Source organism: Globicephala melas, chromosome 3, assembly GCF_963455315.2.
Source record: "Globicephala melas chromosome 3, mGloMel1.2, whole genome shotgun sequence".
Taxonomy (NCBI): domain Eukaryota; kingdom Metazoa; phylum Chordata; class Mammalia; order Artiodactyla; family Delphinidae; genus Globicephala; species Globicephala melas.
The window spans coordinates 74,065,426-74,084,497 of record NC_083316.1 but is presented as its reverse complement, the minus strand read 5'-3'; positions in this window follow the sequence as shown (position 1 = coordinate 74,084,497).

The window sequence follows — 19,072 nt, the reverse complement described above, 5'->3', positions numbered from 1 at the left end:
GTCCCAGTATGGCTGGATAATGGGACTAATTATGACATTAATCTAATGCAACACTGCCTTCTCTTTCTGTGTCATTCCCCCTCCCTGCCCAATATGTTAAATTTGGGCATCCATTGCCTTCAGACTCTCCCTGCAACTGCTTTTTTTTTTTTTGCAACTGCTTTTATTAAAGTGAAAACTTTCAGTAAAAGTCTCATATCATTCATTTACAAATTACATTGAACTTGTCAATTTGTCCTGCAAAATGTATTTGCATTCTAAGCTTTATCTCATATGATACAATTAATGGATTTGTTTTCTATTGAAATTTCCAGTATAGACAATGTTAGGTGAAATAATTTCTTTTTCATTTTGGTTTAGTAGATTCTCATTTTATTGATCTTTAATTCATGTTATTTAAATTCCTATTCTTTTCACCTACATATAAGGACAATTCTAAGGTTCATTTAAGTAAACTGGGAATTGCCTTACCACGAGCTGAGGTGGAGCTACCAGGCACACACACACCGGCTCTTTTTCACAGAGGGCAAAAACAATTCTCAGTATTTTGAATTTGGTAACAAATTATATTTTCTTATTAAAAAGCAGACATTTAAACCAAAAGTCCAAAGACCTGGGTTTAGCTTTTACTTAGGTAGTGGTATTAGTAGATGTGAAGAAAATCAAAGAAGAAACTTCACCTTAAAAACTTGGGCTATCTGCCCCCAGTCTTACCCCAGGAGAGAAATTTGTGGAACTGAGTTATATTTTATCCCATCATTTTGGCATCAATGATATTGATGTAAAATTAAGAAATCACAATTCATAAAAGTAACATACTTTTATATGGATACTTTTATAATCCAATTTTTATGAGTAAACCATCATTGAAGCTACAGCATATGATTAAACTGTTATTCTCCATATTTATGTGGAATCCTGAAAACAAAGACCCAGTAAATAAATGGCAGCCTTTCTAGACCAAGTTGTGAGTACGTTATTTGAGTATATCTTTTTTTTTTTTTTTGGTAATCCAATCTTTTTTCTATTCAGTTAGCAGACGTGATCATCATTTAGTGACAAATGACAGTGTTGTCAGGAATGAATCTCAATAATTAATCACAGTTGTGTAAGAAGCATAACATTGTAATTTTCTAAAAATGAACTTAGGTTCTACTTCAGTGTTTCACTTGGAAAATGATGTCAACCATTCAGGGTGCTCTCTACCCATGTCTGTTGGTAGAAATCTATATTTCTGGGGCTTATGCAGTGGCCTAGCTTGGAGGTGGGGATAAGCATCTTGCATGCCATCGTTGCCATCACCTAAATTGGCATCTGCAGGGGCATCTATTTACCTAAAGAGTTTGCCTTTTAGACCAAGCACAGCCCACCTGTATCCCTCCCTTATGAACCTACATGGCTTCTCTTTCATAGTTGCTTTAATAATCTCCTTGATACAAAAGACATTGCAATTTTTTGCCTCTCTTTAGGGCCACAGGAAACTTCTCGCTGTTCCTCTGACTTACTGGAGCATAGATTGTGTCAGGAACAAATAAGTACACACCCCACTGAGTCATCTTTACTCACCTCCTCCTGCACCATCCGTGCTGGTTGAGAGGGTAACACCAGGGTGGTATAGCTTTTCTGATTACTGTAGTACAATACATGTGAGCAGTGAGCACCAATCTTCTTTGTCCTTTGATTTCCCCAAACCCATTTGAACATCGTTCTCTGCTTGCCTTCCTCTTCTCTTATTACTCCCTTAAGAAGCAGGAGACTGGATCCTGATTGTAAAACAGAATTTTAGGATAGAATTGTTTAGGGTACTTGTGAAAATCCTGCATGGTGCCATACAAGTTTTTAGAAAGGACTATTGTAGAATTGGCATGTTTACACATCCAATCAGCTGTTAAGTTGAGTTATCTCTATGACAATGTGCTAACCCACAGTGAGATATGTAATGTATGGAACAGTTACTTCAGTTTGGAGCAGAAGAGAATAGAGCACATTTTCTTTCTGTAGGAAGTAATGAGAGCAGGGGGAAAAGCAGAACTCTTTGTGACTTATTTCAGTATCCCCTTGAAGAGTGCAGAGTAGTGGGGGATGAATTTAAAGTGAGGAAACCAATTCAGAAGAGCTCTGAGGTACAACTTCCTGAGGTACTAGTTTTCTTGCTTTTTAGTTTTCTTAGGGGGATTCATTTCTAAAGGTAGTCAGACTATGATTTAGCAGGGAGATAACTTCTTGTGAAACATGAATGTTGACCTCCTTATAAAATTATCCTCATTCTGCAGGGAAAGAAAGAAATTAGTGAACACATGTCCTGGTTATTCACTTTCATCATTTTTCCTTCTCCGACCCCAAATACATGGTTATACGTGCTGGGTGTCCGTGTTTAATAACTTTCTTTAAAAGTTAGTTCATTAAGTTCAGAGCAAAAAGAGAGAACAGTTATAGGCAAAATGCTATTTAGTGACATTCCATAAATAAAAGATTAATATGGTTAAAACATCTTCACAATATATTTGAACTGAGTGAGCCTATTCAATCAGTTAAGTCTTGGAGGTAGACCTGAAGGGGTGAAAAATTACAGTATTATCAAATTATTAAACTTTTAATTCGCATTTAAATCAGCTACAGTTCTGTGAATTGGACAATCAGGGTAATTTGGAATATATAATGGAAACCATGTTGCCAAAAGACTCTGTGTGTGGTGTGGAATGAATGCACCGACTTTCTTGCCATTTTCAGTACTTTGCACACAGTACGTGCTAGGTAAATGCTTGCTGAACTACTTTAGAAAACCATCCCTCTCCATTCCCATAAGTGCCCATAAATTATTTCTTCCTGAAGGATTTTAGGTCAGGTTCTAGGACCTACCATCCTTAGCAATATAGTCTATTGGCTTAAAGCATAGTAATGTAATAATAAATAAAATAATGTAATAATCTGCAAATACCTAGCAGTTAACATAATTAGCTATACATTGTTTTTTTTTCTGAAAACTATATGAATAGATAAAAGAAGGTGTCTAATGAGACCAAGAAGCTACTAAGCATCTGAAGATGAAAGTGGTACCACAGAGATGAAAAATTATTTTTTAAAAATGCAGAGGCTAGTGACATCAATGAAGTGTTTATACTTATCTCTCAATTTTGTTATGCATTATTTTTCTTATTTACAAGTTAGACAATAACTGCCATCTACTACTTAAAATTTAAATGTTCATCCTGTGAAAATATCAGATGCAAAGCAAAGCTAGGTGATGTTTCCTCCAATGTATTGATTCATTCCTAATATTGATATATTAGAAATAATAATGTTACATATAATATTAGAATAATATTGTGATAATGTTATATGAAAATTTCTTAGTGAAAGTAACAAATATATGCATTCTTTTAAAAATCAAACTTAAAAATAAAGAACAACCTAATCTAACTTTTAAATTTTTATAGTTGTGACATGCGACCACTGGGATATTTCTAGAAATGGTATTATATTTAACACCCATTTTTCCTTGTCCCACTTTACCCTTGTAATTTTTTGATGTACCATGATCAAATAGTGCGCCCAAGGTTATTGCTTCTCTGAGAGATGGTATTTCTGGGGATGACCTTATAATACTTTCAGACACATTATTGCTGCCAACATTTGGTGATAATGTGTAGAGAAAGGGCTAGGACTTAATTGTAGGAACTAGGCAAAACTATTGGAAAATGTTAAAGTTTAGAGGCCCCAGAAATTTAACTCCTCCATTTGTTGTGTATAGGTATGTATATACACATAGGCACACACACATATATATGTGACTCCAAGAAAATAAATTTCCAGAGGTGAAGTACCACATATATACATGTATGCATACACACACACTCACACATATGTGTTTGTATAATTAATTCATTGAATGATTCCTACATAAAAGCTCCTGTATACATTGTATGTGTCTCAAGATACTCAAAAACCTGAAAGTTCTCTACAATTTTAACACCAGTAATAACCCACCATGGTTAGTGTTGTAGGATATCCACATTATAAATTTTTTCTAGTGCCTGATTTCTGAAGGGCTCCACATGTCCTTCTAAATTTTCTTTAAAGCTCATGGATGGATTGAATGATTGAACCATATCTTAAAAGTTGATGAGTCAACTAGAAAGAATGTGGTGAAGCAAAGATATTCATCTACTCAACATTTTCCAAAACAAGCCTTGGTTCAGAAAGTTGGAAAAGTAGCACACACACTGACAATTTGGGTATTTCTTCAGGGTGCCATTCAGTAGATAGAAGAAATCAAAGCTAATTTATTGAGTTAATGAAGGCCCCAAGATTAGATGAAATTTCAAGGAACAAGTTTGGATTAGAACAAATCCCTCAGGCTTAAATTAGGTAACAGTAATAGTCCATTTCCTTCATGGAATTAGACTACAAGTTCCTTTATAGCTGTAATTTTATCTTCTTAATGTTATATCCTTGGCAGCCAGGACATAGTAGACATTCAATTCATATAAGCTGAATTGGTGAATGAATGAATGAATGATTGAAAAAAAGCAATTGAAAACCTTTTTCAGTTTATCATCACTGATAAACTGAAGTTATAAGTACTCAGTGGTTTTGCCTAGTGAAACACATTCTACTAGACAACATGTGAAATTAAAATGAATCAAGGTATAATAAAATAAATACAATATTAGTAAATGTTAATCATTAAAATAAATCTTTGCCTTAGAGACAAGTATGAGTTAAATTAGTTGTATCTTTTCACAATGTTGTAATTCATATGACTCTCAAATGTTTCATTTATTAGGGGTAACACTTTTTTATTTTCCTTAATCTTTCTTTAAAGTTATGTTAAAATTAAAGAGTACCTTTTTATTCAAAGAAAACTCTAAATGAATAGAAAACTATTGTCTGGATATTCTGATGAAGGAGAATGAAAAAAATATCTATGCTTGAATATTTGTAGTTATTTTAGATGAGCACAAGATAATTGTGTGCTTAAAAAGAATAAATCAAGTAAGCCCACTTGACTGGGACTTACATATTACATGGTTTTCCTTCTTAGAGGAAAAACAACCCTTATGAACCACAGTCCAATTATTCAATTTTGCTTCCTAATTATGGAAACTACTCATTTCTTGGCCTCAAGCAATAGATGATACATCTCTGAAGGGTGACACAAAATCTGTCACCATCTATGGCTCATTTTAGTCAATGTAAATATTTTTGGAAAACAAAAATAAATAGTTTAGAAATTCCTGCCTTCAACGTGGTTGAGATATACATCATTCCTGATATGTGAACTCTGGTTCATATCCTCCTTTAGATAAGATTGTGGGGTATGCTTTTCTCCTCTAGGACAGTGAAAAACACAGAAAGACAGCAATTGGAACATGACTATAGACATGTTTTCTCATAATAAAAGCTGGTGTTTAAGCTATCAGTGAAATTAGAATTAAATTGGGCCAATAGCTCATGTTTTTAGAACTATCATTTAAGAAATTATATCCATTTCTCTCCTATATGCCACAAAAAGGATATTGCAAAGTAACAAATTGAGATAAAGCTCCTTCCATACCTTCTCAAGTGTCCTCTGAAGGAGCTGAAGATTCAGAGCCAAATTAAGCTCTTCAAAAAATGTGTTCTAATAGCTTTAAAGATTATAGAGAGGATTAATGAGATGGTATGTATGGAATGCTTGCCACTCAATCATGAAATTCCGTACTAAATATAGTTGCTCTTAAAATTACAAACAAGTTTCGTAGCAACCATCCCTTATAGGATGTGGAGTTCCTGGAATCAGCTATTGGATAGAATAACTTTATAATAATAAAGATTTGAAGAAACGTTTCCACTTTAACTTAAATATTTACCTAGAAAAGCTGGCCCACATATTTATTTACGGAGCAGCTGTTTTTGCCATTTTTGCTTCTTTTTCCAGTAGTTCTCATGAAAAGTTAGGGGCTTACTAACTTAACTCACGAAAATATATTGGTGTATTTTAAAGACAGCAATCACAAATCATGAGAATCATACTTCTTATTTAACTATGTAGACTACTTAAGGAGTATGAATTTAAAAGAAATTAGCGACAGCAAATTCTTATTTATTATTATCGGTGGATAGTATTGAAAATAATTGAAAATAATTAAATTTCTAGAATTATTTTTATCACCCTTCCTATATTAGTGAAAGAAACATTATTTTGTGAAATCAAGAAGGACAATATTTTCAGAATCATGTTTAATTTGAAACCAGGGATTATTTGAAAGACAGAAATATGAGGTAAAGCTAACAATATTTAAGTAATTGGAACTCAGAAACAAATTCCTGGCTGGATCTTTTTAAAACCAGTGGAGCCACTTTTTTTCAAAATTTGAGATACCACCAAACTAAAGAGAGGACATGAATAAATACTATTCAAATAATTGTATTGCCTTATAATGAAGCATTCCACAATATAGCAATAGAAGAGATTCAAGGGCTAGAATGTTGACTTGTCAGATCACATGTTTTGTAGAGTATAAAGTACAATGACATATAATAATAAGCATCAAAATGATGAGGCAAATCTTAAATAAGGATATGCATATGCAAATTAAATCATGTAGCATAATTCTGCCCACTAAATGTTAGTTGAATTGAACTTTTAATGTTTTATCATTAGGGAATATGACCTGATAGAATGACAATTTGATTTCCTGGGTAAAGTTCCCTTATTATTTCCTTCTACTTTATACTTTAGGCAAACAAAACTTATTCAGCTGGAGAGGTGTCATGATAAGGAGAAAGATCATACTGTTAACATCAGTTGAATCATACAATAAATGGGTACATACGGGTACATTACAGTCTCTTGTTGTTTGTGTGTTCTGCCTTCATTTTATAGATAAAATTTATTACTACTTAACATATTCTGTCTCCTCCCACTAGATTGTGTATTCCATGGGAATAAGAACTTCATCCATTTTGTTCATTTCTGTATCCTCAGAACCTGGGATGTAGTAGGATTTAAATAAATATTTGTGGAATGAAATAATTGACATCAACATTCATATAGACACATTTATGAAAACTTTTATGCTCTTATATGAGTAGAAAAGATAGTGATATATATTACGCCCAATGTTTGCCATAGGATTGACTTAATAGATTGAAACATGAATGACTTAATAGATTTTGTTTTAACAAAGAAAACATAGATACTATTCATAGGAAAATCATAGACTAGCTATGTAAAGATTAGAGTAGGAGATAGAAAAGACACCCCAAACTAACAAGAAAGCGTTTTATTTTTTATAGAATTTCAGTTGGCTAATATGGTTGTATGACCAAAATTGTAGACTTATTTCTAGAATATGTGGCTCCTGGGTGTGGTAGTTCTGTAAAGACCAGCAGGATAATTTTCTTTTTAAAATAGAGCCAAGGATTACATTTAGTGTAGGTATTCCATGTGAGAATAAGATACTTGTTTAGATTTGAAGGGGAAAAAGTAATGCCTAAAGAGACAGAAGGGTTTGGGATGCTAGATGGTAAAACTTACTTTGTTTTAAGTACTCATAATATACAAAAGACCACTTTCATATTTTAGCTTACTATTTATATCATTGATATTTAATACTCATTTGTAAATAACCACAGACTACATATTAATAAATACCTTTCTAATGGATGAATTTCTGGTGCTTTTTGGGATGACTGTGTTTTCTTTGTCAGTATTTAGAATGCCATCAGATAATCTTGTTAGAACTTTGACAATAAGGAATGAGACTCCGTAAATTCAGCTTATAGCTGTGACTAAACTTACATATTCTCATCTCACTTCACTTAATAATTAAAAGAAATCAAACTTACTTTACTTCAAAAAATGTGGGTTGCTTAGAAACTCCTCTAGAATTGGTTTCACAAAATAGATATCTTGGCTAATAGTAAAGGTGCAGTGCTGATTTTACTGTATGGAAGTTTTTGATTTCTTGAAATTGGGCTCCAGTTAAAGAACTTTGAAAGTGCCCATCAAATGCTAAGAGTCTTCTAAAAATGTGAAGTTTCAAGTGATGTTCTATGAAAGAAAGACATTAGGCTAATTTTTCCACTAAATGTAACTAATTCTTTGCATTAAATTAATCAGATATTTTGCTGTCATGAAGAGATATCCAAAATGATAAATTGGAGGTGATAACACAGTAGGCAGGCACAGAATCCTGTCTTATACTGACGTTGAGCATAAGCAAATTTGAAATGGTAATTATTAGTTCTTTCCTTCAATTGTCTGAGCATCTAGACTGAAAGTGATATTTTTCCCTTAGTTATTTTGACAAATCACTCAATGCTTTTTTTCATTCTGAACATAATTCTCATATAAGCAAATTTGTGAAACTTTCTATAACCATCATTCAACTGTAATTTAGCCTCCATAACTGGGGAAAGATGCCATTTTAGAATCGATATCATCATGATACATCCATTTGATCCATACTTTTAAAATCCCATGCATAGTTAATATAATTGTTCTAGATTTTTGTTTTCTTATGCTGCATAAGTGTCCTAAAGGTCTATGGAACTCAAGCACCCACCCCCCTTTGTCAACACACACATTCTAGCTTAAAATAGCTGCATGATTTCTTTAATTCACAGATCATTATTGTTATTATTTGTTCAGATACTGTTTATACCCAATTTAGAATTTACATTTCATACATAGCTACTTGGGCATCAATTTCAACCTTCAGAGCTGTTAGCAGAAATACATAGATCTTTGAAAACATTGGGAACAACCAATTGATGGGAGCATTCTATGCTGATTTTCAGTATTTGACACAAATTTAGCTGACAGTTACTTTAATTAAAAAAATAAAATACTAGAGTAGAAAGTTATTCACCAGGAGGTAAGTGAAGACTACCAGGAATCAGCTAATGACTTGTTCTTACATTAGACTGAACCTAGGTCAGAAAGGTAAGAAAGGTAAGCATCTAGCTATTATACGGCCAACTTTATATCATTCAAGTCAAGCTTGAAAAAGCAGGTTTCAGATGTTGACTTTTGCTTTCCCCAGATATATGTGATCTTTGGAGGAGAAAAAGACAGCTTTAGGCCCTTGGTGCTGGCATTTTCATGTCTTTCTCAATACCGCAACCATGCTGTGTCCTTTGGAGATGCTCTTTTACTGGACTGTTCCCCAATGAAACTGGGTCTTGAAGTGTCAATGGTATCAAGAGAGATCATAGGGTACCCCTCTAAATCTGCTTCTGGTTGATGTCAGTCCTGCTAGCCCTGTGGATTCTGGTCATAGCTGCCAACTTTCTCTTTGAAACTTCTTCCTTTCATTATGTTTAGGTGCCTCTCAAGTCACCGAGCTTTGGTCCAGACTCAAAATCAAATTTCTTTTTTCTCGTCTCTCCCTGACTGATCTCAGAGATATTACAAAGTGCATTAAATCTCCAAAGAGAGACAGCACTTAAAAGTGCTATTTTACTTTTGTGTTAACTCACAAAAGTCAGTATCTCTGACTGATCACATATGAAAGAACCCTTAAAAAGAACAGTATCACATTAAAAAAATTAAAGCATTTTAAACTGCTCTTTGGCGGTCTATCTTCTTTTAGACACTTCAACCTGATATAATGGTGGGGGTAGGTGGGTGGAAACTTGGTCTAAAAAATAATGATTAGCAAATTTAGGAAATTCTTTAAGTTCGGCTGGATACTTTTTGCTTTGTCAGTACTACTGTCAGTGTGCGTATTTCACCTCTCATTTGACCAATTCAAATTTCTCTATATCAAGTTCTGTTTTGGAAAAATTGGCTTCCTTTTTTTACCCCTTGGATAAAAAGTAGTCATAATGATAATACTGAAGGTAGGCACAGAATTCTGTGTTTTCATAAATATAAAATTGAGTACTGTTTTAGAAAAGGTATGCCATCTTAAAAAAAAATTAAGAAAACTAAAAATTAAATGCTGGGGAGATTTTATTAAAGAAAGGAAAGTAAATCATGTTTGATAGTACATGGGAATGATGTCATAGTTGTGATTATTACTTACTTTGCTTGCAGAGAAAAGGGTATTAACTTTAACATATTTACCAAGAAGGTTGGATATCTTGTCAAGTATATAGAATAAAGCTCAGAAAAATTAATCTGATCCAAACTTCCCCAAATAGTATTTCTTTGTAACACTTACATTGTAAGAATGGAATCCATATGTCTTTAACTAGCTCTTATAGAATAGCATGGAATACCCAGGAAAGGTGTGTGATTAGTAACCTTTCTATTCTATCAATGGAAAACTGAATAATTCTCAGTCTCATATACCATTAAGAATCTTCAATGACTGGAAAGTCACATGTAGATTTGATTTTTATAAAATATTTCTTACGACAAATTTTCCAAACTAAGCATGAGAAATTGAAGAACACTTTATTTGATTTTTAACTTTTGGGGATGCATTGTGTGTATGTGTGTGAATGTGTGTGTAATTTTCATTTTCTGGCCTTTGTGAGGGTGAGCATACTAAGACTAGAGGGAATGTGGAGATTCGATTTTGGAGTAACTAGTACATTTAATGTGAGAAAACACTGCTAAAGTATTGTTGCCTCTCAACAAAGATTATACTAAGTATCGTCTTCCACATGGGAAAGGCAAACCATAACTACAAAATAGTCCTTCTTCAGTAGTTTTCATGACTGGTGTCAAATTGATATTTCTTTTTTTCCCCTTGAGTGTGAAACAACTGCTAGAACCCTTTATACTTTAAACCTTGAGGCAAATGCATATAAGTATTTTTATCTTACAGAGTAATTAACTTTTAAACTTTTTATGCTATTGGATGGAATAGATATTATATGTAAATCTAAGAACATTCGTGGAGCTTACTAAGTTTTTATATATTTACATAGTGTGAGGGTTTAGTTCATGATTCAGTTTGCTCCAAGTCAGAGAAGTTGACATTTTGATTTTGATTTTCACGTATTGAAATGTTCTAAATTCCATTTTCTAGCTGGTTCGTTTGCATTGAATTTTTTAGATGAACAAGAGTGCACCTCATTGACCGGCTTTCCAAATTTTTAAATAAGGTAAATTCGACATCAAACTCAATCTGTATTCTTCTTTTTTAAAAGAAAATTTATTTGACAGAGAGCATAATGGAGCACAAATATTAGTACCTCATGTTATAGTTCAATTACAGTATCAGTGCCCACTAAATAAATAGTTAACATCATTGGACAAATAATTTATATGGCTTATAAATGGAAAAAATATTCACATAGTATGCTGTTTAAAACTTATGGATAAAACTTACCTATATGATGACCATAATGTTAGGAAAAGAAATAAATAGCTCTAAAGTTATATCATTCAAAACTGGCAGACTAAGTCTTCAATCTGAAAGATTCATAAAATAAAATGTATTTCTATAGGATTGTCCTCTTGGTTATTCTAAAAAAGAATATATCTTACATATTATCTAAGATAAGTCTTCTTGAATTAAATATGTTTCATAAAATACGTATTTTAATTTTTGAAGAAGTAATAGTTACATTTTTCAGATATATTGTGTGAACTAATGTGAGCTTATGCTTCTAGCAAAACAGCTATTCTCGTCAAAATCAACATGGGAAGAGCTAACATATTTTGAGCAATTGTTACTTGTCAGACACTGTTTATGCACTGATAAGTATAAATTTATTTAATATAACGATCTGTGTGGTAAATACCACTATGAGATCATTTTGAACATAAAGAAACTGGGGTATAGATTTGTAAAAAATTTTCCCAATTACGCAGCTCATATAGATTAGATTTAGAACTTAGGCCCTTAACTAATGATAGGTATTACATATCAAGTGTTTGTGGAATGTCTCCTCTCTGTCCTGGATGTTTATCTCCTTTAGTTTGTGTTGCTTCTCCAGAGAAAAAATATCGAGATGAACTTGAAAATTTTAGTTTATCGTCTGGGATTTCTATTATCTTTCCTAAACAAGATACAGGCAAATGAAAAACTGATTTTATAGTTTGTTTTGTCTTTGTTGTTTATTTTATTTCATCAAGATTTTTGGTCCTATGTTGACATAACTTAAGCAACTTAAATAGAGGCTAACATACCCTAGAGAGAAAAGAAAGGTTGGTTGTATATACTTCATAACTATGTGTATTTGTTCCCTAAGAAGTTTTTTTAAAGCTTTTCTTAAGATATCCCTGAAAAACATGTTAGAAGATGTTTTAGTTGGGAAGCTATGACAAAATATATGAAATGTTGGGATGATCAACTTAAATTATTACTTACACTCTTAATATTTATTGTCACACAAGCATAGTGTATTATGCCCTATAAGAAAAAGAGGGAAAAAGCATTGTTTTATTATTTCGGTTTAGAAATCTACAAAGGAAGAAGTTAGGCCTGACTAAAGCTAAAGATGAACATCAGCTCTAGGGGGGAAAAGTGCTGAAATGAACAAAAGTTTTTATCAGGTAGTGCATTAAGTTTTATGCAGTAAACTAATTAACTAAAAAAAAAAAAAAAAAAAAAAGCAATTTACACAGATGCCCTGTCAAACACTACAGGGGAAGCACAGATGGGACACTATCAAGTAGCATAATGCTCTAGTACTCATTTATGAAATCTGCATAATTCTTCCAAACATCTGAAGCCCTGTAAAGAAACACATGCTAAATTTAAAAAATATATATATTGCTCTAAATTCAAACACTCTTTTACATGCTGCAATATATTTGAGTGGGTGAAGTGCTATTTGTGGGTAGTATTTGCCTCACATTTAGTAAAGTTTAGAAATGGAAACAAATGTACACATACAGGGAATTCCCTTGAATAAGCAATATATCTGCCCAATATTTTGATGTACAATGTATTTCCAGTATATTGCTCTTCCTAATTGGATGAACATAGGATAGCTTGAGTAGTTGAACAATTCACTTGTTTAAAGAGAGGTGTAAAATTCAGAAAACTTTATCTACACTGCAGGAGAGATTTATTTTCTCCCTTTAAATTATTTTGTTTTTCAGGCTTCAAAAGCCTCATTTTATTTAATTCATTTTATTTAATTCATACTGATGTTACTTGTGTTATAATGGTTTTTGGCCTGATGTTGGAAGCAAAAGTACCTAAATTTAATAATCACTGCTAACTGCACTCATGCATTTTCCTCTAATGATATTAGTGGGCAAATTTATATTGTTTTGCTTTTTGCTGATCTTTTAAAGATGTATTTTTGAAAATGACTCGAGTGCCCTGAGCAGTATATAAAACAAACATTAACTAAATGTCTGACTTCTCTTTCTCTGACTTAACGCCTTATCATCTTTCCTGCCAAGATTCTTGATGTTCCTTTATGATTTTATTCTTTTGCTTTTTTGTTTGTTTGTTTTCTTAATGGTATACGCCAACACAAGAAAAGCAAGAAGTGAAGTTGGGGGTTAGGGTTGGGGGCTAGGAATGAAAAGCCTCCATGAGCATTGCTTTATTTTTTTCCCGAATCTCTCTGCTACCTCTATTTAAGACATACAATATGCAATCTCATTGCCTTTGACCTTACTGGTTTCCTTTTCAAATGGGTACTAATAATTAACACAGAGCCATTGAGTGATGCGACTATATTCTTCGTTGCATTGTTGAACATGCTAAATAATTTAAAAAGCACAGAAGACTCTCTCATGCTTGGTGGGGGAGGTAAAACCATACCCATTTGGAGGGGGCAGGGGGCTGAGGGTCTTTGCTTTTTTGTTTCTATTGAATGCTTTTCGGCTGTACAGCTGGAAAGGGCATTCCTATAGGACTTTAAAGGCAAAGTAGAAAAATGACATAAAAGCCTTGCTTGGATTTGATTGATGCACTCTCATATTTGAAGTTCACTCAGAGCTTTGTGCTAGAAGGCCTGGGTCACTCTATCCAGCACTCTAATGAGACTGTGTGTGAACACTTCCAGCTTTGTAGGCCTTGCTTTAATCAGAGATTGGAAAACACTCCTGACTGATAGGCTCCAGAATCAGACCTAAACAGAAAATAACATGCTCGATTTGGCCTCTGAAGGTGGGTTGAGCAAATCTTTGTGATGTATTGGAGCATTTGCTGAGTGCAAGTGCACGTGGGGTGGTTCCTATTTCTGTCGGCAAATACAAATTTTTCACTCAGCAGGCGTAATCAGAGCTAACTCGAGAGGAGAAATAACAAAAACTCAACAGCCCTTAGCAACTCAGCATGGCATAGAGGGATTTAAGACTTTAGCATTTTATCTCCATCAGTATGAAAATGTATGAGGAAATCTGAACTTTGAAAGTGCAAATAAACACGTTTAACACATTGCAAGCCATCGATTTCACTGGGTCTTTTGCCGGGCAATTTCAATTCTTTTTTTTTAAATCAATTCTTTATCAATTTCACTTTAGATTTTCAAATTTCATAAAAACGTATTTCCTAGTTTGCACCTTTTAACTAACTGACTCATTCAGATGAGCAAAGAATAATGTAAGTAGCACCTCCCAATGGGTTACTAATAAACAATGAGAATCTGAAGTCTAAAATTTTGTGCTGAATGGCAAAAGATAGTGTCATTCACTGATAGGAAATGACATTCTCCTCACTCTTCATGAGAACTACTAGAAATCCCCAACAACAACCATACACAGACGCCTGAGTCAGAGATCCTTTTGAAATTCACTTATGGAACTTTCTTATAAACAATGCAATCATGAAAATAACCAGTAAAGGTTAAGTAGCTTAGAGTGTTATTTTCACCAGCTGCACAAAGCATGTATACTCACTGCTTTGTTTACATAATTTTGACATAAGTTCTCATTATTTTGTAACTTTCTTGTCTTTATTAATGTCATTTCCTAGAAGCAGTACAATATCAAAACCTGAGATTAATATTGAACCCCATGTCCCTTTATCATCATGTCCAAATAATGAGATCCTTCTTAGAGCACTATATACCAATGTTATTCAAGCATCTATGGTGCTAAGGTTATATTAGTAAGATAACCACGTATTTTATCATCCAAATTTATATACTTTTAGAATGAAAGAGCACTATTATTAACAAGGCCAGAGAACAGACAAATTGTGGATTGTTCCAGGAAAACCAAGACGTATGGTATCCTACCTATAGGAAACTTTCTTTGAGTAACATGGAAGTCTTAATAAATCTTGTGATGACAATTTTTCCATAACACAAATTTTACCTAGCATTTTTTGCATGGCTAGGAGTCTCCAGTCAACTTTGTTTCCAACAGCAGTCTAAACGTATTTGGCTCTATGTTTTATAGATTTTTTTTAACAATTAAAATTTTAGATGTACTTGGGTTTGAGAATCGTAAGGAAATGTTAAGAACTGGCAGATATAGGCTACACCTTTTTTCTCTTAATATTTGGCTTGACTCCTGGAAGGACTACAGGGATATAAGTGGTTAAAGAGATAGTAATTTTGTTCTGAGTTCAGGGCACTGAAAATATTTCCTTCATCAGAAAAGTGGGCATTAGACATCCAAATCAAGAGCAGGAAATTAACAGAATTCCACACTCCACATCCTGACTCATGCTCTAACCCCATCTCATGTACTTTCTTCCTCAACCACTAGGGAGGTTTATTATGAAAAAAAAAAGAGTCTGCCAGATCACAGGATTCTGCACCCAAACTTGTAAAGGAACTAGGGATGTACTCCTGTCAAAACTATAAATCTTGGGGTCAATATTCTAGGTAAATCTCTACTTTCACTATTGCCAAGATATTCTCACCTTTTCCCTCAGTCTGTTTTTCAGAATACAGGTGAATTATTTGGTACAAATTAAATTCCTCCCCTTCTGTCTCTCCCTCTGCAGCAAAGCTTAAAAATAATAAACCTGGAATGAGAGAATCTAATAGGCTATCTAATTCCTTTGACTTTTATATTAAACAACTTGCATAAATGTTTGCATATATCTCATAAAATAATAGTTTATTGAATGAGTAAATAAATAGGACTAAATTAAAAGGTTAATGCAAACATTTCCATATATACCTATGTGAATAATTATACAAACACAAGTTTGTAAATATTTGTTTCGAAAGTGCTTTTTTTTGTTCAATATTGCCATTTATTTTAAAATTGGAAAAAAAGATTGTAAGTTATTAAGTATTTTCTCTGCAGTTCATCAGTCGGCAAGTATTTATGAATCTAAGTATGCTACAATTGTTCTTATTTTTGGACATTTTTGCCTTATGTAATTTTATGTAAAATATATATAATTTTCTTTTAACTTGGAAATTACTAGTAAAACTGAAATGGTTACAAAAGAGTCATATTCTCAGTAAAATGAGAAAACCTGATTGCATGTCAAAATATCATCCTGGTGTTTAAGATTACGGAGAATATATAGCTGGATAAACTTGTTTATGTCATGTGCTTCCTTATGGTATCATTTCCTTATATTTGGGGTTGTAGTCAGTCAGCTCAGATAAACCCAGTGAATAATAAACAGTGAAATCATTTGGTATAATTAATATATTGCTTATAACCTTGACTACCTTTTTTCCCTTTTCTATCACATCCAATCTAAGACTAACCTCTGTCCATGCTACCTTCTAAACAGCTGCCCAATAGGGCTGCTTTTCTCTATAAACCTGTCACTGATTTCGATTAAACCACACTCCTCTCTCCCACACGAACTGTTTGCCTTCAGTTTTGTCGCTCTTCAATCCGTTTTCCACATTGTGAAGGACAAGCTTTCTAAAATGCAAATCTTTGATCATTCCCCTGCTTACAATTGTTTGACAGCTCTGCACTACTCCCAGATAAAGCTGGACTCTAACGTGGCTAACAAATTCCTTTATATCCGGCCCGGCCGTTGCTCACATACTACTCTCTCCCACCATTCCCTCCCTTGCGTTCTCTTGCTCATTTTCCCTTAAACATTCTTTCCTTTCAACCCCTCCCTCTTTCTTTCTATAGTAATTTAATTCTTTTCAGCCATTCATGCCTGTTTTGCCACTTCCCCTCAAAATCTTTTTTGATTTCTGAAATCTGGGTAAGGTTTCTTCCTATGTACACCAATAATAGCCTGCTTTTACTTTATCATATTTGTCCATTTACTTATCAGAACCCCTGCTACATTGCAAACTTCATAATAGTACTCACCTTTCTTGTCTGGTTCACAATAAGTCAGAGTTAAATATAGTTAAATATGGTACATGTAGGTGTTCAGTATAGTTTTTGATTGATGGGTCAATTGATGGATTGGTTGATTGAAACATGAACCTCTATGAGAACAAGTTGATATTAAAGACATATACATTCCTATCTTGTTAACCACATTTCCTAACACAATTCTATGTAGCTATCTGGCTTCAATTATATGAAGTACTTTTAAAAAAAATCCATCATTTGATTTCAAATCTTCCTCAATTGGTCTTTGTTATTTTTCCCCTTTATAAATATATTCTTACCTCTCTCTCTCTCATTCTGGTCCTGTCTGGGTTTCAAAGTAAAATATATCATCAGTAGGACACAGAACAAACAGCAGGTCATTTCCATGAAATGTTGAAAATGAATTCTAAAACCCTTGAAGGAAGAATGTTGACATGGATTTCCATGCTGTATTGGTAGTCATTAGCAGAGATATTTACATTGATGCATTCTTCTAAGTAAGGAAAAAAACAAACTTTATCAAAAGTTATTGAGTCTTCACTGTCAAGTGAATATAATACTCACTTAGCTATTAATTTTCTATTAAACTATTTTTAAGATCAGGCATCATACTTTATCTTCTCTCACTCATACTTCTAGGTCTGAATCTTATTTTATGTGTCTGAATGACGTTTAGACATTTAATGATGATTTAGTTGTAAATATTTTCCTCCCTGCAATTGTGACACAATACAGTTAAAAGAGGAACATATTTAATGTATAATAAATAAATGAAACTCATAAAATGAATATAAATATCACAGATTTGCTTCTTTTTCTTCTAATTGTTTTCAAATTCCTAAAATATGAAATGGAAATGGAAGAAATAAAACAAGATTGAATTTACTTAGCTTATAAAGCATAAAGTTAGAATTAGAGAAAATATCTAAACCTAGGTCAATTTAACTAAGAAAATTTTTAAAAATCCAAGATTTAAAAGAAATGAGTCACTTGAAATATAAATAAAAGAAATATTGGAAAATACATTTGATCAGACAGATCAAGCACCAAACAGATCAAGGGACTTGAGAGAAGTCTGATTCATGTTGGATGTAATTTCCAAGTGTATTATGTTTACTCACAGTCCCAATGCCCTTTTTCTTGGCTACCTACTTTTTGACCAGATTTAAGGAATTAAAATGTTTCAATAAATTAATTAATACAGGGAACCTAGAAGCATCTCCTAACATATGACAATTTTTTTTTCTGTGATGGGACCACAAATGTTAACTAAACATTTCTCCTGTGTGAGCAAAATAGCTCTAGTCCTGACAATACAAGGGGAAAGTTACATTTACTGCCCTAGAGGGCCAGACCAGCAACCTCAAAATATATTTTACTGCATAGCCCAATAGTTGGCTTTCGTGATATGAAACTGTAGAAGCTTACAATTAGTATTTTTAATCCAAGCTCCCTCTGCTTTATTATTTAACTATATAAATAAAAAATGTTTAAGTAAATATTGCTATCCAGGACTGTGGGAGATACCTACTAGCCTTAAACAAACCTCTGGGGAATAACACCACTGGAATCAGGAGAGAACTTTAAAGATCTGGTCACCACAGTTCTAGGAAATCTCCTGGAAAGCAAAAATAAATCCACCTTTTAATGTACCAGGAAAAACAATTGTATTAAACCACATTGTTTTATTTGTGTAAATAAAATAATTTTAGGAAAAGTCAGGTTTTGATCAGTTACATCATCCACATACAGTTTATTCACTAAAATCAAGTGCTGCTTCTTTTCGTTGTCAAGTTCTGACACAATGAAAGTCATTCTAGAGGTGTTTTTAAAAGTGCTTTATATTTTTGGTAAATAAATAATTTTCTTATAGCATTAATAGGTACATAGTTGGAAAATGTCCCAAACTATTTTAGTTTTAAACTAAAAGTTCAAGATGTTTCCAAAGGTCAGACTAATTGT